The 27,081-nt window shown below is 47.0% G+C and overlaps 1 long non-coding RNA gene across 1 annotated transcript; it reads left to right on the forward strand.

Annotated features, from left to right (window-relative positions):
• Positions 1-1,797: 1,797 nt before the first annotated feature.
• Positions 1,798-26,247, forward strand: LOC121495512. The gene is made up of 3 exons (XR_005989008.1): positions 1,798-1,999; positions 21,464-21,645; positions 26,072-26,247. It is a non-coding gene; the product is annotated as an uncharacterized LOC121495512 (long non-coding RNA).
• The last annotated feature ends 834 nt before the right edge of the window (positions 26,248-27,081 follow it).

Raw genomic sequence — 27,081 nt, forward strand, 5'->3', positions numbered from 1 at the left:
CCTAGTCTGGGCCTTTGTTATCTTACTTTTGTGGAAAATTAAGTCCCTAGAGGGATGATTACCGTTGTGATGTTTTCTAAGGAAAACAGTGAAAATGCCAACTTCATGATCCCAATGGAACTGTTTTATTCGCTAAATGTTAATGAAAGGCAGTTCAGATAACAATCAGTTTTTACACCGAGACACCCTAAAACACACTGGTTAAAAAAATACTAGAGAAATTTCAATAGAAAAATCAGGATAAACCAAAATATCATGTTAAGGTAAATAAGTCCAAACAAGTCCTTCCTTCTCAGAGCAATAAAGAAGCATGGAGCCTTTGCAAATGATTATCAGATGGCCAGGCCTGGAAATTTGCCTTCCATAAAACAAAGGCATTAAAATAAAGGAAAAGATAAAAGAAGGAGAAAGGGGGGAAAAGCCTATAAAAGGAGCTGATTTGCTAACAACGTTGTATAGCTGAGAGAAGTCAGCTGTCAGAAATGCACACCACTCCGGCAGCCAAGCCCTGGCACAAAACAGGTGAATGCTCTCTGGGCAATGGGCAGAGGATCAAGCGGAGGTGTGAATGGCTTTGCACAGACATACGCTGTCCATCTCTGTGTCTTTTTCCACAGAAGCCTTGTAGGCAGGGGAGACAGGCTCAGCTTCCAGGTCAGGACACCCAGGCCAAGTCCTCTTCTGCTGTCCCCTTGTTGTATGATACTGGCAGGTCCAGCCCATCCCTTGGCCTCAGCCTCCCCAGGTGCACAGTGAAGAAACTGGCTTCTCTGATCTCTGCAGGTCCTTCCTCTTGGGACACCTTACCATTACAGGTCCCCAGTGCTATCTTTCTGAGACCCCTAATCTTTCTGATTCCCTTGGCCAGAATCTTTGCGAGTAGCTTGATTTGTGCATTTAACAAAGTGCCCGTTCCAGCCCATCAGTGCGATCCCAGTGAACAATAGCTCAGGAATAGATAAAAGGCATTCATCAGGCAGCCAGGCCCAATTATCATGTCACACTGAATGAATGTATTTTAAAATCTTTTCTGACAAGAAAATGTTCCAAGTAGATACCTTCAAATTAGCTGGAAAATCCAGAAAATTCGCTATTAGACCTTCTTTGAAGAGTCTTTATTCCCCCCTACTGTTCCAGAGGAATTCCTTGGATATTATTAATTCCCTCTAAGAGTATGACCTTGTGCCCCCTGCTGGGACTGGAACACTTTGTCTGCCTGACTTCCCTAGAGCCACGGCAGAGATGATACACACCACGGCCCTAACAGGGGATCACCTGTCCATCAATTTCAAGTGTCAGATGGGCTCTCTGGTAGAAATTCAGTTACATTCAATTCCACCAACATTTACAGAGCATTTTTTTTCTGTGTCTGTGAGCCCCGTGGTAAGAGCTGAGTTCCATCCAGCTCTTGTCCTTGAAGGGACACTCCACGAACAGAGATGTGCTTATAAACAGACACATGTCAGGGGGAGGTCGTGTGGCACAGTGGAAAGCCAGACAGACTACACTTTGAGGCTTGATTCGGCTACTGGCTGTGTGACCTTGGGCAGGTGACCTCACCTCTCTGAGCTTTGCTTTCCTTACCTCGAAAAATGGGAGAAATGATACCTAACTCCTGTTAGGCTGTTGCTCCATGTCATGGGACATAGACTGTCCCTCCCTCTGACCTAACTATGGTCAAGACCCGGTGTTCCAATGTCATCTCTACCTCCTAGGGTCGAGGGGTCCCCTGACCCCCTCTCCATTCACACACATCAGTATTCCTGCTACTTTATTTTCCATTTCACGTTGCAGATGGCTCCATTTGGCTGTGGTCTGGGAGAAGAGATTTCTCTAGCCTAATGAGAAATTGCATCAAATGCAGCAATACCTGGAACTTATGGCTCTGATGTGGAGCTCTGGAAAGGCAAAAGCAGCATTTGGAGGAGAAGAGATTGCTTCAGGGAATTCACTTCCAAATGAATATAGAACAACCTGCTTTGGTTTCTTCATATCACAGGTTTGTGCAGGAGCAGACTGCTAATGAGGAGAGATTTTTTTTTTGACCCTCAAAATTTCAGGACTAGAGGGGACTCAAGATGACCTAGTTCTTATTTTACAAATGAGGAAACTGAGGCCTAGAGATGGGAAGGCACGTTCCCAAAAGCACACAGTGAACCTGCAGCAAAATTAGGCCTGGATCCCAGAGGCCCTGAGCCCTCCCCCTCGATTCCCCCTTTCATTTGTGTCACAGACCATCACCCAGGGGACTGGAGATGGGCTTCTCTCTCTAGCTTCCCTTCCCTGCTTCTAGAGCCCCTGGCCCGGGACCCCCCCTGGCTCTGCCCTGTCCTGACCCTATAGGCCCTTCCTGTTCTCAGCTGGGGTCATCCATGTCTCCTGAGGGCGTTAGATCCTGCCTCCAGCAGCTCTGTGGACCTCCCGGCTGTGGGAAGAGTTCAGCCACCATTCCCGCAGTAAGAAGACACCCAACGAATATGAGTAAGGCCTGGTGGGGTGAGAAGACACACTGGGGAAGGCTATACAGGTGACAGCTTTTGTCCAGGGGAAGAGAACTCATTTGCCACCAGGTATCTGGGAACTTGTACCGGGCTTAATTTACTTCACAGTCTACAAAACACGTCCACATCCATGAATGGATGGGCTCATCCATCCCATTTTATAGATGAGGCTCTGAGAGTGTGAGAGTGTCACCTAAGGGTTCCAATGTCAGAACCATGGAGTTGAGATTTGACCAAGTAAGCCTTCCAGGGAAGAGAGGAGCTTGACATCAACAAAGGGGTCATTTGCATTTATTTTCGCATTCACCCTGGTCAGAGGGTTGATGCAGCTGCTGTGCCTGGGGAAGAGCAAGACACCTACCTGCGTTCTCGGTAGTTACTTAACTGGTAGCATGTTGCCTGGTACTTTTCCCCAACACCTCTTTTTCGTTTTACTTTGACCAGGGATATGCAGAAGAAACAGTCAAACACGCTGCCTCCAGGACTTCCTCAATACCCAGGGAAGTGGAGAATGCTCTAAGAGGGGATGCCCAGCTTCTCCTCCAGCAGGAAGGACGAGGAAGCAAAGGACAGGCAGCAAAGGGGTGGGGAAGGGCATGCCAGCCAGAGGGGGCACATTGGAAAAGGCCTGGAGGAAAGAAGGCACGTGTTCAGGAATAAGAGCTTTGATCTGGGTTCAGCGTGGAAAGTGCGAGTGCCCGAGGGGGAGAGATGAGGTTGTCACAGGGGATTGTAGTGAGTGGTCTTGACCATGAGGATGAGGGATGTAATAATATCTAAGAAATGGGGAGCAGAAGGATTAAGAAATGTTCTGATCTGTAGGTGAGCTGATGGTTGGATGGACAAGGGCAGAGATGAGATGAAATCCATCCACCAAACAACCACTCAGTGGGCAAGTCCGGACCAGGTCCGGTGCCAGGGTCCGCCTGCCCTGCAGAGATGGGATGCCTTAAGGAAGACACCCGCGCCCACAGCTCCGGGCCAGGCTCAGGCTGCCTGCCTTTGGATGTCTCTACCTCAGACTGTATCTTCTGAGGCAACACCTTCATAAGGCAGCCTCAGAGGCCCACAGCTGCCAGATTTCTCCTTATCTGTCTTGTAAACACAGATGTTTTACTACCTTGTCAAAGGACCGCTCTTACAGCTTGCCTTGGGGAAAACAGAAATTTCAACCCCTTCAGCATCCTGAAAAAGTGCCATTGTGAGGTCTCTGGCTCGCATGCAAAATTGTGCAAATCTCTCCTTTGAAAGCAGTGGTGGGCCCCCCCTGGGGCCTCCCCTCCTTCCTGTGGTAAAGGCCCATCTGGGAGCTGGCTTGGAAAGCCTCCTCCTCTTGTTTTCTGGTCCATCTCCCCACTAGCTTGACGCCCCCAAGGGTGAGGACCACCAGGGCTCACCGGTTCACCCACAGGGGAGTGCCCTGCACCAACCTACCAGTGGGTGTGGCCGCTCAAGGAATGTTTGTGGAATGAATGAATGAATGAATGAATGAGTAAATCAGTGTGGGAGCCTCCTTGACCTGTCATCCTGGGATTTCCAAGCGGTCTGAGAGACACAATCCGGAGGCTGTAGTCTTCCTGCTTTCGGCAAACCCTTGACTCCACTAGAGCAAGAATTTGCTGGTGGCTCCAGGGTTTTACAGCTCATCTCTTTGCCACCAGGCTCAGGGGTGGACAGGGATTTCCCATTCATCACTTCAGATCAGAAGACAGAAAGGGCTGAGAGTCACTCCCAGAGGACACACATTTCTCAAGGACAATTGAGTCACTTGATTCACATGACAGCTGTTGTCTGGTTAAATGCCCACCTCCTATCACATTCCAGATAATGATCCAGAAGACCCAGTTCCTGGGACTGACGATGAATGACTGCCAAGGTCAGAGGGTAACTTCCACTTGGCTTCTTCATGGCCGCCTCGGAAAGGCAGTGGGAGTGTGGGAAAGAGAGAATTAGATATTGTGCCAGATGGACTTGAGTCCCTCCAGCCCCACCACTCGGTAGCTCTGTGATATAGACAGGTTCCTTGACACCCCTGTGCCTCAGCTTCCTTTTATGTAAGAGGGGAGAAATAATACCTGGGATCTTGGGGACTATTGTTGGCGCAGTTGGCAAGACATGCTCAGGGTAGTTGGTTCCTGTCCGGGGTTCCAGCTTTGCCTCCAGCTTCTGAGCCATTTCAGCTGGGTCTCCCACTCATCACCTGTAGAATAGGAGTCTGGTGAGGGTTAAATGAAATACTTTACAGGCTTCTAAACTGAGAATGGGTAGGTACTGCAACAGGACTAGTATTCTATTTTTTCAAATTGCTCAAACCAGTTGCTCTGCCAAATGTGAAGCACATCAGCCTCAGGACTACGGTTCGAGCTCATCCTATGGGTCACATCACCTCTCTGAGCAGGTCAATGGGTAGAGCTTAGGGTGTGTGACAGTAATGGGAATCTGGGGTGGTGATGATCAGGGGTGTGGTACAGGAGATGCTGCTAGGAAAATGATGAACGAATGACTGATTTCAGGCTTTATCCAGGAGGTGATAGGAAGCACATAAGGTCTTTAAGCAGGAATAAGGCAGGATCAGATCTATAAATTAGAAAGAACATTCTGATGGCCTGTGTGGTTTGGGGAGAGTGAACTTGGAGCAGGGAAACTTGCTAGGCCTCAGCTAGCAATGCGCATTGGTCCCAAGACCCAAGTGAGGGATGGTCAGGCTAGCACAAGGACTGTTTGACTCCAAGGTCTAGGTCCATGGCCACAGCACTTTGGTGCCTCACTCATTAATTAGAAATATGAGGAAAGACCTCTTGCTAAGAGCAAGGCTGAAGGTAAGAGCATTAACCTTTTAGAGGAGGGGTTAAACATCATAAGCAGGAGGCAAGAAGTGGTTGAACACAGCTTCACCCCTGAGCCTCTCAAATGGCCAATCTTCGGCTTGGTAACGATTTCTCTGAAATCATTAAACAGGTGAGAGGGAAAAAACGAGTCCTATGAACAGATTTGTACTTTGCTATACTTGAGTGCATGTTTTTACAGAGGCCTTTCTTTTTAAGGTCACTTTCTTCCATTTAAGAGGGACAATTATCCAGGTAATGGAGTGGTACTTGCCAGCATGAAAATCCTGCAGCCCCTGGTGTCTGTCTTCAGAGTCTCATCCTGGGATGCTTTGGGTAAGGGAGCAGCAGGATGACGTCCATGGAGGCCAAGATTGACCCCAGCCTCACTCTGTCAATATATTCCCCCTGGCATCCTCAGCCTTGGCGCTACGATGACTGGAGTCGATATCTGCTGTAATGTGTTTTGGTCTCATTAACATGGACTGGATTAAGCAGCCGCATGGGCTTTTCAATTAGGAAGACAAGTTTCTGACGGTGTTTACAAAGGGATTAGATCCCTGCTTAGCATGTGGCAATCCTTGCCTCTCTTTCCTTCCTTCCTTCCTTCCTTCCTTCCTTTTTCTCCCTTGCTCATTCCCTCTCTCCCTCCTCCTCCTGCTTTCTCTCCCTGTTTCTTTCCCTGTGTTCCATGAACAAATGGGTTTGCTCCGTTTTTCTTTTGGGGATATTTAGCCAGATATGCTGGTAAGAGTGGGTGGAGTATGATTAGGATCATTTAACCATCCTAGGTGACATCTAATCCAGCTGCCCTCCCACAATTGGTTCTACTCCTGCCTTTGTTTACACACCTCCCACCCCTGGGAGCTCACTACCTCAGGAGCCAGCCCATGTCACTGTTAGAAGGTTTTGACCACAGAAAAATCTTCCCAGATCTGAGCTGTCAGCATCCCCAGGAAAGAGTTTCCCCTCACACCCCAGGCCTGCTTTTCAAGTCCACAAAAGCCCAGCAGCAGCTGCCACGAGTCTGGGATGACCTTTGTGACAGAGATTCAGAAATCTCATGCTACAGGGTAGTCTCCCTCTGTGTGAACACCTCACTTCTCTCAACGGCAGCTCCTTTGCATGAACGCAGGCCCCGCCTCACACAGGCACATGTGCATATAGTTTCAATCATACTGTAAATAGCCTTTTGTTCTCTTTTTTTAAATTAAAAATATACCATAAACATTATTCCATATGGTATGCCCACTCTTCAAAACATAACTACCCTTTTAGGCATTTCAGAGTATTTCATGTGGAAGCATTATGGCTTGATTCACCATCTACCATTAAGGGATGTATCCTGCTTGTTAACATTTTTTCACAGCATCTTTGTTCATTTGGCTTTTCCCTTCTATTGAATGATTTCCTCAGGAGAAATACACATTAGCGAGATTCCTGAATCATTTGTCTTGATTTGATTTTTGGTACACATGGTTAGATTACTTTATAAAACGTCCATGCCAATGCAGGTTGCCACCTCAACAGCTAGTGTTGCGTTTTTGCTAGAAACCTCACCTGGATTAGGTACCCTTTTTAAATATTTTTCCTATTTTATGAAATAAAGCCATCTTGTTTTAACTTGATGCCTTTTACAACTGATTTAAAAAAAAAGAAAAATGAGGAAAAGACATCTTTCCTTGGTTTCGATTGCTATTTGTCTCTGGAGGGAAGGGTCTGTGTGTACCCTTTGCTCATTTACATATTGGGGTATTGATATTTTTCTTAGAATTTCTCATGAGCTCTTAGGTTGTAAAGACATTAACCCCTAGTCTGTCCCCGTCAGATTTCCCCGCAGCACTTTCACGTTCATTTTAATGACGTTGTTCTTGTTTCCTGCCTGGAGGAGCTCACTACTGGGGACTGGGAAATAACTCTGGGCACTGACTGCCCAGCCCCCACAAATGGCACCTTTGAGATGCAAAAAAAATATTAACAAAAGCACCGTACTAAGGGTTCTGAGGATATCTTCTCTAATCCTCAAAGCAACCCTGGCAGACCTATGCCTATTTTACTGGTGAGGCAGTGGAGCTCAGAGAGGTGAAGTACCCCGTTTCAGGTCACACAGCATGGGTGCTCACAGGGGCTAGTGAAGGTCAGCATTGTCTCTAAGTCTGCCCGCCCTCTTCCACAATACCAGCAGCCTGCAGAGAAGTAAGAAAACATCTGCTGCCAACATCTCCAGGTTTGTGACTTCAAACTCCCCTGGCAGAGGAGAGAATTACCATATTTGGGGGCAATTTACATCAAATTACCATGCACCAGCCAACAGCTGCCGCCTGGAGCAGGAGGCTGGCTGCACGGATACGATCACATTTGTACACACGATAATGAAAACCCACGCTTGGGCCTCCACATTCTCCCATAAATATGGTCATTATGATCTTGTTGGCATTGCTTGTTGAATTCCATCTTGCAAATTGTTTCCTGGTTGCCTGGGGGAGCTGACTTGGGCTCTTCTCCTCCTTTTCTCAAAGATGCGACAGTGCTTGGGCTCGCCCACTCTCCTCAAACTGTCCTCTGCCACAAGACTGAGGATTCTCAGGATGGTCTCTGCCTAACCTTATGAACGTTCATCAAGTGTCTGCTGCATGCATGGTGTGTGTGTGTGTGTGTGTGTGTGTGTGTGTGTGTGTGTGTGTGTTGAGGCGGATGACAGGGTTCTGGGGGCAGGCCCGGTCCTTCGTTGTACTTCTGCACTAGATCTGCCCAGAGAGCGTGAGAGACAGGAGCGTGGTTTAAATCCAAGATAAAAAAGGATGCTCTGTGTCCCCTGCTCTGGACCCTGAAGCAAGGGCACCCGGACCTCCCTGTAGCACCTGGATGGGGACGGGCAGGGCAGGCCGTGGGGCTGAGTGCTGGCATGTTCCATTTTTTATAGTTAGGCCTTCCTAATTGTAAATAATACAAATCCTCTTTGGCTAACTGAAGGATAGGGGCGTGGGGGCAGGGAGAGGATTCTGAGCAAAGACACAGGAATCGCATAAAATCCGAAGGCTAGATCAAGTGATGCTCCAGAAGGACTAGAAACAGGAAGTGGAGAGCTAATAGGAACCCAGGGTGCCCTGTTTCTCCACCTCTTGTCCGCTTCTCTCTGCAGAGGATCTGATCTTCTCAGCCTGCAGATGCACATCCCCTGCTTCTCTGTGTACGTGGTACAACATGACACCCAAAGTGCACTGTTCAAATGTTACAAGGGCGGCCATCCAGAGGAAGTTCCCAGGTCTCTCTGGTGTTCTAAATTGTCCCAAAGAACTGAGGGGTGCCTGTAATGATCTCAGCATGGGTCCGATGCTCCTCCTGGCTCAGTTACCTGCAGCGAAGAGGGTGGGCTCACTTCATAACACAGGGCTGTCAAGCGTCCACGGTGTGCCCTACCCTCAGTCTAGCACTTAAAAAATAGAAGATTTATCTATTTATGTTGTGGGGAGAGAGTCAGAAGGAGGGGGAGAATCTCAAGCAAACTCCCCACTGAGGGCAGAGCCCAATGTGGAGCTCAATCTCAGGACCCTGAGATCATGACCTGAGCCCAAACCAAGAGTCGGACGCTCAACCGACTGAGTCACCTAGGTGCCCCAAGCACTTTTTAATTAATTGAAATGTGTATAGAAGTAATTGTAGATTAACATGAAGTTGTAAGAAACAATGCAGAAGGAGGTCTTGTGTACTTTACCCTGTTTGCAAAACTATAGTGCAACCAGCATATTGACATTTTTTTTAATAGGTGTGTTTTTTTTTTTGTTTTTTGTTTTTGTTTTTTTTTTTTTTATGTATGATAGTCACAGAGAGAGAGAGAGAGGCAGAGACACAGGCAGAGGGAGAAGCAGGCTCCATGCACCGGGAGCCCGATGTGGGATTCGATCCCGGGTCTCCAGGATCGTGCCCTGGGCCAAAGGCAGGCGCCAAACCGCTGCGCCACCCAGGGATCTCAGCATATTGACATTGATGCAACCTGCCAATTCTACTCAGACTTCACTGGCTTTTACTTGTACTCAATTTTGTTGTGTGTGTTACGTTAGGTCCAACACCACAAGGATCCCTTGTGTTGCCCTCTGAGGTTGGCTAAATAATTCCATCACCACCCCTCTGCCGCAGAGATACCTGCACCTTATCCCTGGAAACTGTGAATGTTAGCTTCTATGGCAAAAGGGACTTTGCAGGCATGATGAAGGATCTCAAGATGGGGCAATGATCTTGGATTATCCAGGTGGGCCCTAAATGTGGTCACAAGAGCTCTTGTAAGACAGAGGGAAGGTCAAAGGAAGAAGCAGAAAATACACTGATAGACATGAGAGTTTAGAGTGATGCTAGGAAGGGCTCATGTATCAAAGCACACAGGCAGCCTCCTGAAGCCTGAGGGAAGGTGAGGAATGCAGTGTCCTCTAGAGCCTCCAGAAGGAATATAGCTCTGTCACAGCAGTGACATTAGCCCAGTGAAGCTGATTTTGGATTTCTGGTCTCCAGAACCACAGGAGAATAAACCTGCATTGTTTTAGGCCACAACATTTCTGGCAATTTATGAACAGCAGCAATAGGAAACTAATATATCCTTTTACAACTACACTCACCTCTGTTCCTGCACCCTTGGCCCCATCAGCAACAACTCATCTGTCCTCCATTTCTAAAATTTTGTTATTTCAATATGTATTTCAATATATTATATAGATGGAATCATATAATATGTAATCTTTTGGAATTGGCTCCCCATCCCATTGCCCTCCACTCAGTGTAATTCCTTGGACATGCTCATTCTTTTTTATTGCTTGGGATACGCTCATTCTTCTTAATTGCTGAGCAGTATTCCGTGGTATGGATGTAGGTCTAGCACTCTCCAATGCCTGTGCGTTTTATCTTTATTACTAGCTCTAATTAAGGATATTTTGATAACAGTCTCTAGATGCAGGATGTAGGAAGGAAACTTAAAAGTCATTCCATTTTCCCTACTACTGTATCAGATACCTGAGTCCCTTCTAGGGCTTGCCCACCATGTACCCACCAGCTTCGGCTTGCATACCTTCTCTGACCAGCCGCTCACTACCTCCTGACAACACCTATTACAATAACTGTGCAGTTGTACCAGAAGCTCTGGTCTTGAGCTCAGCAAAGTGTCTCTCTTAAGGGAATGTGCTGAGAGGGGGATGGTGTCAGACCCAGAGAACCCCCTCAAATGAGAGCAATTTCAGCTGGAAAGAGACCTGAAAGGGAGTCAGCTGGGCACTAACCTGGGCTCCATTCACATACCCACTAACCTGGACATCTCCCTGCCCCATTCCGGCTCTTCTTCCTAGGAGCTTCATGCCTCCTGGCCCACAGCCAGGAGTCCCTACTCCATGAAATCCTCCTCCCCATTTTGCTCCATCCTCCTCTGTCTTCTGCCCCATGGCTACCTCCATGGGGAAGGAAACACCATCCTGCCAGCTGTTTGAGGAGAAGGAGCCAGCCCAAGAAGGAGAGGCCAAAGACTCACGACAGAGAGATGGAGCAGAATGGAAGGAACAGGAATCAGAATCTGCTGCCCACCCAGGCGATACACTTTAACAAAAGGGCTTCCTCTAGGCTCTTCCCTTTTTTCCTCCCTTCGAAGGGGGGAAGCTGGCTCCTCACAGGCCTAGGCCTTACTCTGAACTGTCCCCACCCCCAGCCCGTTGCCTGGTGAGAAGCACCCTGGGGATTCTTAACAAAGGCATCAGGGAGCTAGAACAAGAGCAGATCATAAACCACCCTTTGTGCTGCCAAGCCCCCCTTCCCATCCACACACCCCTGGGCTCCCGCAAACACTTCCTGGCTCGGGCCCAGCACTGGGCCTTCTGGTGAGAACCCCTCCCTGGGAGTGCTGCCTTCTGGGCAGCTTTCTTCTTCGGGACTGAGCTGTCAGGAGCCTCCAAGAGATTTCAAGACAGCTCCCCTCCTCCAAGGGATGCCTTTGTCTTTGTCTTTACAGAGGAGGTAGTAGCAAGGGTTTGGAAGAGAGGGGAATGAGGCTGGTCCTTACCCCCAAGGAGCTCATGACTGGGGAGGGGGCAAGACAAGGATGCTTTTATACCTTTACTGCAAAGGGGAGCTTTGGGAGCTCAGAGACCTGAGAGTTCACTGTCTTCTGAAAGGTGGTCAGAGAAGGCTTCATGGAAGAGGCAGCCTTTAGGCTGTCCTGGAAGGACAGTGGGGTTAGATGGGCAGAGATGAAGGGGAAGAGCATTCCAAATGGATATGGGAAGCACCAGCAGGAGGTGGTCTAGGATGCAGGCCCTTGAGGGGGAGTGTGCCGGGAAATGGGGCCAGAGAAGTCACCTGGGCAATTGGATTGTGAAGTACCTGAATGCTGGAGAGGTGAGGGCCATTGCTCAGGTAATGGGGAGCCACTGAAAGCTTTTGAGCAAGGGAGTGACTTGACAAGAATGATGGCTCTGGTCACCTGAATGGAGGATAGATAAGTCGGGTGAGATGGAGGCAGGGAGAGCAATGAGGGGATCCTGGGTGGCCTGGACAGAGGAGGGCAGCAGTTGGGGTGGAGAGAAAGGTGTGCACGTGAAGATCACTTTCAACAGAAGGCAGACCTTACAGAACGTGGGACTGACTGGAGGAAGGTCAAGGAAGAAACAGCAGTCAGGGATGACTCCCTTGCAGAGGTTAATTGAGTTAAATGGAGAACAGGAGGGTGTGGGGTGGCATCTTCTGAGCACAAATGTCTGTGTCCCTAGGGATGTCTGGGGCCCCACATATGGGTCTGGGAAGGTGGCTCTGCCCTGGGAAAGACTTTATTGCCTTCAGCTCCCCCCGTGATCTCTCAAATGCATGTGGAAGCTAGGACAGGCATGTGGAGTCTGCAGTGTGAAGCAGGGCTGGTGTTCTATAGCCAGACAGGTGGAAGACTTGAGGAAGAGAGAAGGAGCAGGTGGGAGGTCAGCCACAGACCCCCCATGGGATACGTGAAAGAGAACACTACTTGTCTTTCCACTGAAAGATGATGCTGACATTGACTTTTCCAGCATTCGAATGTTGACAGAGCCCCTCTCATGTGCCAGATAAGTGGTAGGACCAGGGTGGGTCCCAGCCCTAGCCCCAGCCCCTGCCCTTAAGGAAGTCTCAGTCTAAGCAGGGAGGCTGGTGTGGACATAATGGACTCCAATACGAAGGCCCACAGTGCTCAGTGCCGTGAGCAAGGGACAGAGAGTGACAGGTGAGGGAAGGAGTCCTCAAGGTGGCTTCATCCCAGGGGCGTGGGGTAAAGAACAATTGCAGGAGAGGACTGAGCTTTAAACAAAGGCATGAAGATAGATTGGAGTCTATCTGCATGGACTGGTACCCAGAGGATTTGAGGTGGGAGATGGGAGGGCAGTGGAAGCGGTTCTAGAAAAGCAGATTGAGGCAGATACAGGGGACCTGGGTGCCAGCTGGGGGTGGGAGACTGTAGTGCAGGCAGTGGCAAGGGGCAGTGGGGGGAGGCAGGGAGAAGGATGATGGAAGAGTTTCATAAAGGCAGAGGCTGTGATGGTTGCCGGGCCCGAGAGGTCACTGGGTCCCAGCCACCCGCCGGCCTCCCCAGGACCTCTCAGTTTACATTACTGTCTGGGTCCTGACTCCTTTATGTTACATTTTTGGATCACCCACTCATAAATCCTCAATGTGCCTGGGGCTGGGAGCCCTTGAACAGAGAGCAGCTTTGATTTAAAGACAGAAATGGCAGTAAAGGAGAAGCAAAACTATCCAGAGAAGAGCACAGGCTTCCCCTGGGGGCAACAATGTAATTAAAATGGGGCCGGCTCTCTTCCTGGGATGGGGAAGTCTGGCCCTGGCTCTGCGAGGCTCTGAGAATCTCCCTAGAGTGCTGACAAGGGAAGATCACCATGTGCCACCTCCGTCCACTGTGCCAGCACACTTCCAGATCCAGGAAGAAAGGCCAACTCAGAACAGCCCAGCTCCCTGCTGTGGTAAGCAGACTTCTAAGACAGCCTCCAATACTCTCCACCTGCTAATAGTCATGTCTTTGTGTAATTCCCTCCCCTAGGGTGGGAGTCTGGAGTGACCGAGTGACTTTTTCTGATGGATAGAATGCAGCAAATATGCGGGTTGTCACTTCCATGTTTAGGGTACAAGATCATGACTTCCTTCTTGCTAGCAGACCCTATTGCCTTTCTGCATGCTTTGAAAAGCAAGCTGCCATAATGAAGAGGCCCCCATGACAAGGAACTGAAGGTGGTCTTCTGTCCACAGTCAGTGAAGAAATTAAGTCCTCAGTACAACAGCACAGAAAGAATTGTATCTTGCCAACAACCACATAAATGAGTTTGGAAGAAGACCTTTCTTCCCCAGGTGGGCCTCAGATGAGACCACAGATTCTGGGCTGACACCTTGATTCTAGCCTCATGAGAGACGACGAAGCAGAAGATAGAGCTAAGTCGTACCTGGATCCCTGCCCCACAGAAACTGTGAGAAAATACTGTGTACTGCTTTAAGCTGACAAATGTGTTCACAGCAGTAGAGAACTCATGCACACGCTGATTTAAGTTGGTCAATTCCTTGCCCTAATCTCAATATTCTCATCTGAATAAATGGGCTGAATTGATACTCACGCCAAGGGACTGTTGCAGAGATCAGAGACAATGGCAGATGGGAAAGAGCTCTGCAGACTGTAAAACGCTGTGTGCACGGAATGCATTTTTGTGAATAATGATTATCTCAGTGAAGGGTTAAAGAGAACATGCTTCTTGTCTCAGCTTCTTAACTGACATGACAGGTGACCCTGTGTAAGTCAGTTAACCATGCTGTCCTCAGTTTCCTTATCTGTAAAATGGGGTTGCTGGGAGGATCAGCACCCTGAGGATGCAGGGTGCTAATGGGAGATAAAGGAGAGGAGGGAGTCCTGGGGACAATGTGCACATTGGCTCACCGACACCTTTTCTCATCTCTACCGGGTATTGGATTCTGACTGGGTAGCCTTTGGCCTTCTCACGGCCTACAGGTGAGGAGCTCTCTATACCCTCCTGCGCCATAGCCCGCTGGGCAAACCAGAGCCATAGGCCCAGGGAGACAGTGACTTACTTGCTCAGGATCACACCGCCAGTTGGTGAAGGAGTGGGAGCAGAAAGTGGGTCTGACCGACCTCAAAGCCCATGAAAAAAATTAGCCTGCCAGAGCTGAGGTTCTAAGGCTGAACTCATTACTGCTCCTTGAAAAGAGAGGATGAAATTTCAGAGTTTAGCACACTTTAATCCTGGAGATTTTAGTCCAAAGGATGACCTTCTTGCCTTGTCAGAGCTTGAATGTATTCTGTTCTATACAATGACAGAGATAATGACAGATGCAAAAGAAGAGTCCAGTTCTGAGAGCAATGATAGGAGAGGCCTAATTGAGATAGGTGAGAGGTATAAGAGAAGACTTTTCTTTTTTTTTTTTAAGATTTTATTTACTTATTCATGACAGACACACGGGGGGCGGGGGCAAAGACACAGGCAGAGGGAGAAGCAGGCTCCATGCAGGGAGCCCGATGTAGGACTCGATCCCGGGTCTCCAGGATCACACCCTGGGCCGAAAGCAGGCACTAAACCACTGAGCCACCAGGGCTGCCCAAGAGAAGACTTTTCTGAAAACAGCTGAGATCTAAAGGATAGCTAGGAATCATCCAGGAAGAGTAGAAAAATAGAGTCACCGGAAGAAGAAATAGCATGTGCCAAGGCCCTGAGGCAGGAAGGCATAGTATGTTCAGGTGATGGAAAGGAGGCCAGGCTTCTTGGAGCTCAATGAACAATGGAATGGTAACTTAAGGCCAGAGTGAATAGTGTCTTTTTTTTTTTTTATGTGAATAGTATCTTAGAAGCCTTAATAAGCAGTTTGGAGTTTATTCTGTGTAATTCAACTGTCATGATAAACAGGCAAGACTGCTGGATATGAGGTGGTGGGGTGGTGGGAAGTGACAGTAGGGGTTTGGCTGGAGATGGTGCTATGTCCTAAGATTGGATGAGAGGTAGGGGAAGAAATGAATAAGGTAAGAAAGCACCAAATGCCTTTGAACAGGGCAGCTGTTTGGTTTTCCTGGGCAGCTTTGCACTAGGGAGCTTGCTTCAGGTTGCAAAAGCTCGACTGTCAGAAGGCATGGCACCCATCCATGAGCTCTCCAAGGTCCTGTGCGACTGTGTCCCCAGACAGAGGCTGCTGAACCCTGGCACATCTGGTCCAGGCTAACACACCTATTGTGACTGGCTGAGGGGCTCCAGGGGCAGGATTCTTCTTTTTATCCCTGGAATAGGCAAAATAACACACACACACACCCCATGTCTGTGTCCTAATCTCTGGAGCCTGTGAATATGTTAGGTTACATGGCAAAGGGGAATTACAATTGCAGATGGAACTCAGGTTGAAAAACTACTGATCTAAGGAGGGCGAGGATCCTGGATTACCTAGGTAGGCCTAACGTAATCACAAGGGTCCTTAACAGTGGAAGTGGGAGGGCACCTGGGTGGCTCAGTGGTTGAGTGTCTGCCTTCAGCTCAGGTCGTGGTCCCAGGGTCCTGGGATTGAGCCCTGCATTGGGCTCTCCACAGGAAGTCTGCCTCTCCCTCTGTCTAGGTCTCTGCCTCTTTCTCATGAATAAATAAGTAAAATCTTTGGGGAAAAAAAGAGTGAAAGTGGGGGGGTAGGAGAGAGGTCAGAGAAACAGAAAGACACGACATGGGAAGAACTTGACCACCCTTGTTTGCTGGTGTCGAAAATGCAGTAAGGGGTCATAAACCAAGGAACACAGGTGGCCTCTTGAAGCTGGAAAGGGCAAGAAATGGATTGTGCCCTAGAGCCTCCAGTAAAGGAGCACAGCCCTGATCATGCCTTGACTTTAGCCCAGAGAGACCTGTGTCACATTTCTGTCCCGCAGAACCGTATGATAACCATACATTTGCGCTATTCAAGCCACTAAGTGGGTGGTAATTTGTTATGGCAGCAAAAGGAAACTAATGCAGTCCCCTTTTCCCCCAAGGGCAACCCTGAGGCATGTGGGGACCACCTCTGTGCTGATGAACAAAAATATCTTCCCCAAACAGGGGTGCAGTGGGATCTGGAGTCTGGGAACTTGAGCTGTCGCTGTGGCTTCGCCATCTAGATGTGAGACTGTGAGCTGGTCCCTTCCTTTCTCTGGCCTCAGACAGGACTGGGGCTAATAACTGCCCCCTTTGTCACCTTGCAGGGGGGACAGCACTCTGCAAACCATAAGGTGGTGCACTTGTGTAAAGGATGTTCGACAGGGTGCAGGAATGAGAGCCGAGGAGAGGGAGATCATAATCCCAGAAGAGTAGACATTCCAATGAGGAGAGAAAAAGACATGGGTACAAATTAGAATAAAGTAGAAAAGCCACTGGGAGCTGTGACTGGAAGACTCCAGAGCCAACACTGGAGGCTGGGCAGCCCTGAGCATGTTCAGGGCAGATGCTGAGCTGCCTGACTGCACCCAAGCCTGGGGCACGTGAGGGAGGGCTGGCCCTGAGGCTGGAGCCTGGCCTTGCAGGACCTCTAATGCCAGGCAGGGCAACCCAGACTTAATTCTGAATATGGACCCTGGGGAGCCCTCGTGGGGCCCCAGGAACTTACTGGAAGGCCACACAGGGGTGGGGGCACAGGACCACGTAGGAGATTGAGAGCAGAATCCCAGCCTTGGGCAGGTGTCTGTGGATGCGTGGATGCCCTATTTTGCTTTCCTGCCTCCCCCAGCGACTCTCTCCTCACCAGCCGGGAGACCTTGACAAATCCTTGCCCTCTCTCTTCTCAGTCTTTCCTCTCATAAAATGGGCGTTGTGAGGATCACACAAGAAAACATGTAAAACACTTGCTGTGAACTCCTTGAGTGCTACCCAAACCACCAGGCTCCCTTCTCACTAACCAGCGACTTCCCACTCCGTTCAAGTGGACGTTTTGCACCCTGTCTTTCCCCCAACGAAAGCAACTTTTCTTTTCCGTTAACCTGTATATCCTGTTTCTGATATCTGCACGGAGCACCCCCACGTTCTTCAAAAGACGTGTTTGGAAACAAGAAATTGCTAGAGAGATGATTCAGTCTTTGGCCTCAGATTGTGTGTGGACATAAGCAGGCCCATCTGCAGAGCCTACACTGCCAAATTCTGTCACTCTTGCTCCATATGGTCCATGCACCCCCCCTCCCATCTTTCCGCCCCAAAGCTGCGGTCTGTGCCTGTCTCTCACTCCACTTGGTTGCTACGCAGAAAATTCAGCAAGAGGCGTCTTGACTCCAGTGGGTGGGGCTGCTAAGGGACCAGACCAGTTGGTGGTGGGGAGGGTATTGCTGGGCTCCCTTTGGCCCCCTCACTTCTTGCCCACGTAGGGCCAAGTGTAGAGTCCTAGAGCTGAGAGGGACCGAGAGAAGCTGTGAGCTCCTGCTTCAGAGGCAGAGTTAATTTCTAAAACGTTCACCAGTCCAATCCCCTTGTCCCAAAGCAGAATGGTGAGTCGCGGCCTCTTCCAACCACATTCTTGCCTGTGGGCAGCTTGATGTGTCATCGGAAGACCCCAATGCACGTCAAGCTGTGTGACGTTGGTCATTGGTCCCCCTTTCCTCATTTGTGACCTGTGAGTAGTGACTCCTGCCTTGTTCATGTCATAAGTTGGTTGTTGGGTCTAATAAGATAACAATTGGGAAAGAGTTTTGTAAACTGTGGAGCAGCAGATCTCAAAGTGTGGTCCCGGGCCAGGAAGTGCAGCATCGCTTGGGAAGTCATTAGGAATGCAGATGCTTGGCCCTGTGGCTGACCCACTGACCCAGAAAGCCCTAGAGGTGGACCCAGCACTACAGGCTTCCGCAAGCTCTCCCAGTGACGAGGGTGGGGATCACCCCTGTGGGAAGCTGGGCACAGGGACAAGACTGTCCCCACCTCATCAGCAGTGTAGGTCAGGCAGTCCCCTCAAGCATCCAAGGGCCCGTGTGCCACGTTGGGCTGCATAGATATTTCATCACAAACGGTTTATGGTTTCAAGATCTGCATGATCTCTCATGCGGGCAAATCCATTTCAAAATAAATTCATGATGTTCATGGTCAGATTGAAAAAGCAACTTCCCAGCGAGATGGAAAAACTCTGGGTGGCAAACTCAAAGCCTCCAGGAGCTAAGCAGGGATGTGAATGAGGAAGAGGCTGGGTGGGATCGGAAGAAGCAGAACCTAGCCTTGCTGCAGAGCTCAGACCCTACCTAAAGCCATTGAAGAAAATAAACCCCTGAACTGGGCCAAACAAAACACTTATGTTAGACAGATCTGGTTCAATGCCTGCCAGTTTGTAACTGGTGTAAATGTTGAAAAAAAAAAAAAAAAAGATCTGGTCTTATGCATTGGCCATAGGCTTAACTACCCTGGAAAAGTGTTTGGCACACAGTTATGATTCCTAGGTTCAGCCTGGGCTAAACATGGTATGATTTCACTATATCAGTCAGGTATTCATTCTGAAAACACTATCTTCTAGGTCCTGTGCCGAGGTTTGTCTACCCAAAGCTGAATCAGACACTATCTCTATCCTCCAGGGAAGCCGGACGTAGCTGTGAATGGCTCCATGGCACCGTTTTCCAGCACTCTGTGGAATGCTACTCAATGAGATAATGAGTGTTCCATGACAAAAGTGGTGCAGGGTTAGTTAAGCATGGAAAGCACCAAGTTAAAGTTGAACCTATTACTTCACTACAGGACTTCTCAGAGCGTATACTTGGCCCATTAAATGACCTCCGAATATCTGGGCCTGTCTGGGGTCTGTGACCAGGACCTAGATGTCCTGACCTGTGCTGGGGTTGGTGAATGAGCAGATGTGGATGAGTCAGGGACCCAGTTATACTTAAGCCTGGGGAGCCTCATTCCATGGGCCTCCTGATGAGGAATGGGCTGAGGCCCTCCCTTCACTGGGGGAGGGGGTGGACAGTCCTCGAGGGTGGACTTCACTTTCTGGAAGGAGGAAAATCTCATAAGGGTTGAATCCAGGGGCCCCTGGTCCCAGTGCATTTGAGAAATAGGGCTGTGCTATGCTGGGGAGGAGGAATCCACAGGAGAAAAGGGAGAAGAACAGTGAGCGTCTCATGCAATGGGACTGCTGAAGCCTACTCCTATGGTAGTTTCTGGTTTTTATTACCAAAAAGAGAGAGAAAGCAATTCCGTGTGTACAAACAGAGCTTTATCTCCCTCCTCCAGTGTGAGCTGCTGCTCTGCCCAGGAGAGTAAAGAATCCTCAGACAGAGCCTACAGTTACATTAACTGCTGCTTTTCAACCAAGGCTGGCTCTGATTTCTATGAATAAAATTGAGAGGTTCAGGACAGATCTGAAAACCAATCTGCCCCTTTCTCTTCTCAACCCTCCCTACTCATTGTCTGGCTTTCTCTCTCTCTCTCTCTCTCTCTCTCTCTCTCTCTCTCTCTCTCTCTCTCCCCCCCCCCCCGATATATGAAGTCATCACAGTTTGGGACTCAATACCACTTTGTTGTTCTGGAAATCCCCATACTGAAGGTAGAATGAATTGCACTTGGTCAGGAATAATCTTTCACAGAATTAGGGTGGAAGCACATTCGTAGAAAAACACCAAACAGAACAACAAAAAACCTGAACTCTCCTGAAAGCATCATTCATGAAGATCACCTCCAAGAATTAACTTCTCAAACCAATAAAGATTAAGTCTAAAAGTGTCTGTTATGACTCCCTTTATATGTTCAGCTTCAGATACCCAAAGTACTTGTACCCAAAGTAGAATGGGTGGGAAAATCCCACTTCTTGATAAGTCAAGTCCTATTTAAGGACTCGGGGTAGGAAAGTTTACTCTGGCAGAATCCGAAAAAGCTGGGAGCCAGGAAGAGGAGACATATAAATACACACACACACACACACACACACACACACACACATACACACACACATTTATTTCACCCACAGTGTGCTCAACATTCTGCTGGGCATTTCCATATGGTTCTCTCACTCATAGTATCTCCACAATGACCCATATTCTCTATGCTCTAGAGAGTCAAAGGGACTTTCTCAAGGCCAGATGGGAAACAAAGGGCAGCTCTCAGAGTTCCCACCTATTGGTTTTAAAGCTAGTCTGTTCTGTATCTGGGATGGACCTCAAAAGATCTAGGTATTTGGAGGATGGAAAGAGAGAGAGGTTTCCACTTGAAGGAACAGCAGGTAGTGCCTGCTGCTGCCTGTCTTTGTGACAGAAGGGAGAGGGATTCTCCCCACAGACGGGCCTGGGGATTTCTTTCCTTTGCTTTGTCCTCAGTCTCTCTCCTTGGCAGCCCCTGGTCTGTCATTTTGTGGGGGATACGCCAGCCAGCAATCTAAAGTCGTGCTCCCAGACCAGAGAAAACCAAACTAGACCCTACTTCCCAACAGTGTGCAGGATATATACCCCAAACGTCATGGAGATCTGCTTCTGCAGAGCCTCGTCAGCAGGGACAGACATGATCCAAGAGCGGGGCTCACATTTCTCAAACATTTGGAGGAGGTAAGAGACCACAGAGAGCTCTGGCTTCAATCTGGCCAAGACTATAGAGAGCATCTGTTTTACGTGGATGTCTCTTGCTTTAATTCTTGTCCTGCTGTTGGTCTGTGTTGAAAGCAGGTCTGAACTTGTGGGAGCATCCGACAAGCAGATGAAGGAAATGGGAGTATTTTTGTAGGCACCAGAACGTTGGGTTTAGAATGAGGGAGACCACGGCCCCACCTTGGCCACTGCTAGGACATCAGGATGCAAGTACAACCAGCACCAGAGTAAGTCCTCATGGCTGGCAGGTGACTTTTTGGGTCAACAGGAATGATGCTGCCAAAACACCTGTTCAACTAGGCAGTTTCCAAGGTCACAGCTGCTATTTTTGTTATTGCTTAGCTAATCAAACATTTCCCGAAGCACCTTTCCTTCTGCCATGTTAATAGGTGCTATATTATGGAAAAGGAGGTGTCTCTGATAAAAATAAGTTTGGGTGGAAAGCTGAGTCAAAGAAAATTAATTAGATTTCTTTAACTAGAAGACTTCTCAGAGCCTTAAACTAATGTGCTTTATGAATCTCCGAGAGGCAAGTAGTTGGTAGCATTCCCCAAATTTCCTGACCATAGATTCATTTTCCCTTCCAGAGCACCTCAGAGGAGGAGTGTTCTATGGAGCACACTATTGGAAAGGTGGTTTTCATGTTACACTCTGCCTACTTTTGTAAGAACTGACATTAACCAAGCCATGGAAAAAGAGGACGTCACAGAAGGAGATAAAAGGGAGCATGGAGTGTGGACACCTCCAGGCTGCTGAGAGGTTTCTAAAGGTAAAGGCAGAAAGGGAAACACTGGGCTACTCTAACAGCTATTGTTTCCTGTTTCCTGAGATGTTTTCTTCCCAGCCCCTTCTGTTAATCAATGCTCTCCCTCCAACCTGAGTTATGTATATTTAGGATTAAATTTGGTTGCAAAGAACAAAGGCACCAAATTGGTGTCTTAAAAAGGCAGAAGGATATTTTTCTCTCACAAAAAAATGTAAAGAGAAGACAGCTGAAGACTGGTAGGGCAGAGACATGGGATCAAGGACCCAGGCTCTTTCTTTCTTGCTCCTCTGTCACATGTAGTTTCTATTCCTATTCTTCATGATGTAGAATGGCTGCTGGAGCTCTAGCCATCACATCCACATTCCAAGCAATAGAAAGGAGAAAAGAGGGGCACCTGGTGGCTCAGTCAGTTAAGCTCCTGATTGCAGCTCGGGTCATGTTCTCAGGTTTGGGATCAAGCCCCAAGCTGGGTTCCCTCTCAGTAGGAAGTCTACTTGTCCCTCTCCCTCTGCTCCCCTCTCTCCTTGTGCTCTCCATGTCTCTTTCTCAAATAAATAAAATCTTCTAAAAAGGAGAAAGAGAGGAGAAAAGGACACCTCTCCCTTTTAAAAGCTTCCAGAAATACCTCAGAACGCTGCTTCTTACGTCTCATTGATCAGAAGTTGGACACATGGCATATCTAATTGCAAAGGAAACAGGGAAATCTATTAACTGGGGCAGCAATATGCCCAGCTCAAAAATGGAGGTTCCAGCACAAGGGGAGAATAGATATTGGGAGAAAGAAATGGATTGAGCTCTGTCACACATCAAATATTATTCTCCTGGCTAGAAAATTTAGGTCAAGCTGACCAGTCTGAGCTTTGCCCCAGGATGATTTAGTGTGAAGCTGGAGGGGAATATTCTATTTCTTCTATGGTTACGGAGCTGAAGGGAGTCTGAAGGTTTGAAGTGCTGCTCCCCAGCACGTGGAGAAAGCAGGTGCAAATGGGGAGGACAAAGCCAACGTGCAGAGGGACTGGGGAGGAGACTGGAAGAGGTGTCAATTGATTGATGGATCCCCAGGTCCAGCCATCCCTGAGACAAGCCTCCCCCTGTCTCTCCTGGTTACATGATCCAATAAATCCCCCTTTTTACTTAAAGTGTTTCCACTTGGGTTTCCATCACTTGCAATAAAAGAACACTAGCTACTAAAGTTATCACCTTTCATTGCTGAGAGCAGGGACCACATGGATCACTCTTCTGGCAGGGAAAGCTTTTTCCTGGAACTAAATCACAGAAGGACTTTATTGCCTGATTTCATATTGAAGGACATAAAGTAACATACTTACATGCCTGCACGTCTGCATGGCTCTTTACAGTTTACAAATCTCCTTTACATCCATTAGTTCACCTGAGTTTCAGTCTCTCTGAGCCATAGGCTTTACTTTCCCCTGTCCTAAAGATGAGGACCCTGATGCTTGGCAAGATAATCTGGCTCATCTACTTGGTTGGGCAGCAGTGGTACCACTCACCACTCAAGCAGTGTTTCATGTGCAACCCTCTGTAAGGTGACCATTCTCATGTGACCATGAGAATGGTCACAGTATGGAGGGAAACAGAGAACATGGAGCGGATGAGCTAAGAAAGCCTGGCCCACATACCTAACTCAGTGCTAGACTTTAGAGTGAAATATTGGAGAATGGGCATGACCATAGGATTGTTTCAAATACTGGTTGAAATAAAATCATTTTCAGACCAATACTGAAAAGGTTTACCACCAATAGACCCTTTCAGGGGTTAAATGTAAATGTTCAGTGACTGTATAAAATACTACTAATAATCTGGAAGATATGAAAATAATGTAGGACTAAAATGCTGTGCAACAAAAAGACATGAGTGCTATGATGAATGAAATCCAAGGTCTTTGCATTATTTGGGAAGAAGGTACAGGAGCATTTGGGAGGCTCAGCCAGTTAAGTGGTTAGGTGTCTGCCTTCAGCTCAGTTCATGATTCCACATCAAGCCCTGCATCAGGCTACTTGCCCAGTGGGGAGCCTACTTCTTCCTCTCCTTCTGCCTGCTGCTCCCCCTGCTTGTGCCTCTCTCTCTCTGTCAAATAAATAAATAAAATCTTTTTTAAAAAAAAGGTACAGATAGTGATTAACTTGATATTGTCCAGTATGCATATTAAAAAGTCAAGGGCAACCAATAAAAGAAGAAATAGTATGTATCATCTTTTGAAGACTGGAGAGGAAATACGTAATAAAAGATTCAAGCACACTGACAGAAGGCCAAAGGGGGTGGGGGGGAGAGAAGCATGGTAAATCTAAAGCATTAAATAAGATAGTAGAAATAAATTTAAGAAAATTAATAGTAACCATATCTGTAAATAGACCAAAGCCTCTGATGAAAGAATAATATTTCTCAGATCAAAATTCTTATAAAAAGCCATATACTATGTATTCTGGGCAAATATGGACCAAAATCAAAGTGGTATAGATATTTGGATAAAATACACAATAGTGTCAAAAGTAGTTTTAGGGATAAAGATGGTCATTACATAATAATAAAAGGGACAGGGCAGCCCGGGTGGCTCAGCCGTTTAGCACCGCCTTCAGCCCAGGTCGTGATCCTGGAGACCCAGGATCGAGTCCCACATCAGGCTCCCTGCATGGAGCCTGCTTCTCCCTCTGCTTGTGTCTCTGCCTCTCTCTCTCTCTCTCTCTGTCTCTCATGAATAAATAAATAAAATCTTTAAATAATAATAATAAAAGGGACAATTAATAAGAAATATAGAAATTCTCAAATTACAGAGACAAGTCTGGTGAATTGAAGGGATAGAAAGATGGCCAGTATGGCTCTGAACTGCCCCCATCTTCTCTCACTCTATAACCTCTCTCAATGTCATCCACCTAGTTTGGCCATTGTAACCACCTACAAGCAAGGACTTCCAAGAGCTCTTCACCAGACTTTGCCTGCTGACCATTCCCATCAGGATTCTTTGCAGCTCACACCCAGCACACCAAAGCCACATTCCTCATCCCCATCTCCTCCACAGATATACTCTTCTTCCTGTACTCCTCTTCTTTCTGAGGCTATCATAACCAACTCATTACACAAGCTAGAAAACCATGAATCTTCAAGTGGCCCACAGCCGAATGTCCACAGGCCTTCGCATGGCAAATCAACATGGCAAGCCAAGTGGCATTGGGAAGAGGCTTACAGGAGAGGAGGAACCATATTCCTTTCATTTTTGTTAGTTTTTCTGATAACAAATAATCCCAACAAAAAGAGGTAGATCTTAAAAGTCATTCAAGAATCCAGTTCCTAGGGGCACCTGGTAGCTCAGTTGGTTAAGCATCTGCTTTCAGCTCAGGTCATGATCTCAGGGTCCTGAGAATGGGCTCCCTGCTCGGCGGGGAGTATGGTTTTCCCTCTTCGTCAGGCCCTCCCCACTGCTGATGTGTTCTCTCTCTATCTCTCTCTCTCTCTCTCTCTCTCTCATGCGCTTTCTTAAATCAATAAATTAAATCTTAAAAAAAAAAAAGAATCCAGTTCCTTAAAGACAGTCATTCTAATAATACACTACACATCCTGTCAGACCTTTTAAATACATATATATCTACAGGTATATGTATATTTTAGATTTTTGTCAATTATGAATCTATTAATTGTCTAGTTTCTTGCTTCTTTCATTTAATATATCTTGATGTCTTTTCATATTAATTCTTTTTTTAACATGTGCATAATATTGCATTATGTGACTATGTCTTATTTCATTTAACAAATATCCTAATGGACATAGAAAATGTTTCAAATTTATCACTTGTACAAGCAGCCGAAGCGGATCACCTTGGGTGTGTATCTTTGTGCATTTGAGTGAAGAAATCTGCAGAATAAATTTCTAGAAATGGAATGTCTGGGTCAATAGATAATCACATTTTAATCTTTGATGGATTCTGCCAAATTGCCTTTAAAATGTTCTCTCAATTCACCCCCTTCCCAACTGGGAATGCATTTCCCTACCATTGCACTAACATCAAGCATGATCCATTTTTAAAAGTGCTCTGCCAATCTGAGAGTTGAAACATATTTTTGCTGTTTTAATCTATATTATTTCATTAGTTTATGTACTGTGTTTTCCTATTTCTTTTTAAGTGACTTTCTAATTCAAGTCTTCTGCACATTTACTGTTCTGTTGATTTTCTTTTTTTTTATTGAGTAGTAGAAAGTTCTTTATATATTAACACTATTAACCTTTAGTATGCCATAAATGTTGAACATGTTTTTCCTCAATTTGTCATTTGTACTTTTGTTTTATTTATAGTGTCATTTGCCTTACAGAAATTTTAAATATTTATGTAGCTAAATGTTTTCTGTCATGATTTCTGGCCTTATTTTCATTTTACCACTTTGTTTTTAATGATCTGTTAATGATTTTACTCTCTAGTTAATCATGAGTTCTTCGAAGACAGAGGCTACCTCTTACTCATATTGGTAGATCCCTACTTTAGAAATCACTCACCCGGGGATCTCTGGATGGCTCAGCGGTTTAGTGCCTGCCTTCGGCCCAGGGCATGGTCCTGGAGTCCCGGAATCAAGTCCCATGTCGGATTCCCTGCAGGGAGCCTGCCTCTCCCTCTGCTTGTGTCTCTGCCTCTCTCTCTGTGCCTCTCATGCATAAATAAATAAAATCTTTAAAAAAAAGAAAGAAATCACTCACCCCTCAGCCTTGGCTATGATAAGTACTCAATAAATAAACACATTTTAAATTTTTATTGAATTGACAGAGTTCCTTTTGCTATAAAATAAGCAGGCATGGAAAATTTAATTCCAAGATTGAGGTTGAGGGAAAAGCTCCAAGGTAAGTTTGGCCTGCAAACCAAAATGCATGGTGTATTAGAAAAGTGTAATCTCAGTCAATATGTGGAATAAGGTCAGGGTTCAATTCAGCTGGTAATAGAAAATTATTAAATAGATCACAAGAAATGTGTTCTATCTGTTTCATTTTAAAAGCTTATTTTTGTCACTGAATTATCTGCTTTCAGAATCAGAGTTTAATATGAGAGTCATAGTTTAATATTAAAATAGTCACAGTTTAATACAAAAAGCCAGAATTTAATATAAAAATAATAAAATAGGGAGTGCAAATGATAATCTGGATCCCATGAGAGCCATGTGCCTGATGAACCACTTTGACCACATTAATGACCCTGTGTCTACCCCTAGCTGGTGGCAGCATACACTAATTGCTGGACACATAAGGAAGAGAGCAGAAAGAAGAACCTTAAGTGAAGGACTGAAGACCTCAAGGTATAAAAGACTATGGCTTATATTCTTAATGCTGCTTCATCAAAACTTGGGAAAGTCATGCAACTCTGGGGGAAATCCCCTGGCCTCAGTTTGGCGATTTTAAAAACAAAGAGGTCACTAAGTAATCTTGGCAGCTCCTTCCAAAAC

This window comes from Vulpes lagopus, chromosome 7 (assembly GCF_018345385.1).
Source record: "Vulpes lagopus strain Blue_001 chromosome 7, ASM1834538v1, whole genome shotgun sequence".
Lineage (NCBI taxonomy): Eukaryota > Metazoa > Chordata > Mammalia > Carnivora > Canidae > Vulpes > Vulpes lagopus.